We start from the raw sequence: 2,282 nt of genomic DNA on the forward strand, positions 1-2,282 counted from the left end.
AGTCAGCACAGTACTGGTAAAAAGGCAGATGCATTGATCAATGGAGACAATAGAAAGCCCAGAAGTAAAGAAATATATGGCTGCAACTGCCCAATTTTTGAAAAAGGGGACAAAAAAAAGAGAAATGACTCTATATTGGTGCTTTGAAAATTGGATAGCCATATACAGAAGAATGAAGTTTCTTATTTTTTACCATTGACAAAAATTAACTGAAGATGGATTAAATACTTAAAGGTAAGACATGAACCCATAAAAATTCTGGAAGAAAATGTAGGAAAAATTCTTCTGGACATGAGACTAGGCAAATAATTATGACCCTCCCAAACAAATACAACAACAAAAAATATACATAAATGAGACTTGCATAAACTAAAAAGTTTCTGCACAACAAAGGAAATAATTAACAGAAATAAACAAGTAATGTACAGATTGGGAGAAAAATATTTGCAAACTCTAAATTCAACAAAGGGCTAATATCCAGAACCCACAAAGAACTCAAACAAATCATCAAGATAAAAATAAATACATTAAAAAGTGGATGAAAGACGTGAACAGACATTTTTTCAAAAAAAGGATAGACACATGGCCAACAAACATGAAAAATTGCTCAACATCACTAATCCCCAGGGAAATGCAAATTAAAACCACAATGAGATACCTTATCCCAGCAGAATGTCCATTATTAAAGTCAAAAACCAATAAATATTGATGTGGATGAAGTGAAATGGGAATGCATATACACTATTGGTGGGAAGGTAATTTAGTACAGACTCTATGGAAAAAAGTATCGAGATTCCTCTAAGAACTAACTGTAGATCTACCATTTTATGCAACAATTCCACTGCTCAATATCTACCCCATGGAAAATAAGTCATATAAAATAGACCCCTGCATATCATATGAACATATATGGAAGCACAATTCATAAATTCAAATATATGGAATCCTAAGTGGCTATCACCGGATAAGCAGATAAAAATAATATGATATGCACATATACATACATACACACACACACATACACCATGGAGTAATGCTCAGCTATGAGAAAAGAATGAAAGAGGTGCCCAAGATGGCTGACTTTGAAAATCAGGTGTCAGATAAGGAGAATGCCTTACAGAAAGCTACAGCCTTACAGAATGCCTTACACAAAGCCTTATGGATACCAAAATGACCATGTATATATACTTCAAGCTTTGCAAAGCCCCTAGTAGAAGTTTTTTCAGCTGCTTCCACCATTAGCATTTGGTGATGCTAAACTCATCACTCATGCACTCCAGGGCAGTTTAATGAAGTAGTCAATGATGCTCAGCTACTACTTAATAAGGACAATTTTCTCAGGGAAGGTGCAGCACATTCATTTGCCTAGTTTAACCTGAGTCAGTTAATTCATGCCTGATGATAGAAGTATATGAAGATCAGGTCTTAATTATAGAACATGGTGACCCAGGTAATAGAATTTTAGATCCCAGAAAGAAAATTTCCTTTAGTTTGGTCATTTATGGAAAGGACCAAGTCACCTCCAGCCAGAGGAAGTAGATGGAGGTCAGAGGTCCTTTAGAGAATCCTGTGATAGTGGTATAAGAGCCTGTGTGAAAAACTATTATTCTAATGGCTTCTCTATTGTTCATGCTAAAACTATAGTTGGGTAACAGACCACTACCGCATATATTGAAAGCCACTGGTTTCAGCCTAAAAATTTCTGGAATGGTGGTTGGTGATCAGATAGCAGTTCACCATTACACCACCTACAGCCCAGGTGGTTGGAGTGCTCAAGATTCAGGTTCACTATTATGAAGATGGCACTGTGGAATTGGTTAGTAATAAAGATGTATAGGATTCAATAACCATTTTGAATGAAGTTCAAACTGCCAAGGAGTTTATCAAAATCATATAGCATGCAGAAAATGAGTATCAGTCAGCAATTAGTGAAAACTATAAAACAATGTCAGATTCAAGGGCTTGTGCTGGCAGCTTCCAGTTACTTGCACCAAAATTGACTGGAGTAAGATTCTCAGCTATAAGATTGGCAAAGAAATAAATGCAGAATGCTTAAAGGCTGAATGAAGGATTCTTTGTTATGTGGAAAGAAAAGGATTAGACATGTGGTATTACAATAAATAAATTATTTATAAAGATGAGTGATATTTTGCTAGGATTTTCAAAGTTAACAGGTTTTTTTTAGCCTAATGGAATGTTGTTCAACCTATAGCATTGTCTTGATTCTTTTGTATTTTCTGCGTTGTAATTTTCTGTCATAACTATATCTACCTGTAATTTTT

The 2,282-nt window shown here is 35.0% G+C and overlaps 1 pseudogene; it reads left to right on the forward strand.

Moving 5' to 3' along the window:
- Positions 1 to 1,072: 1,072 nt before the first annotated feature.
- On the forward strand, positions 1,073 to 2,067 carry LOC100953738 (annotated as a pseudogene).
- Positions 2,068 to 2,282: the final 215 nt, after the last annotated feature.

This window comes from Otolemur garnettii, unplaced genomic scaffold, assembly GCF_000181295.1.
Source record: "Otolemur garnettii isolate 467f Iridium unplaced genomic scaffold, OtoGar3 scaffold00224, whole genome shotgun sequence".
Classification (NCBI taxonomy): domain Eukaryota; kingdom Metazoa; phylum Chordata; class Mammalia; order Primates; family Galagidae; genus Otolemur; species Otolemur garnettii.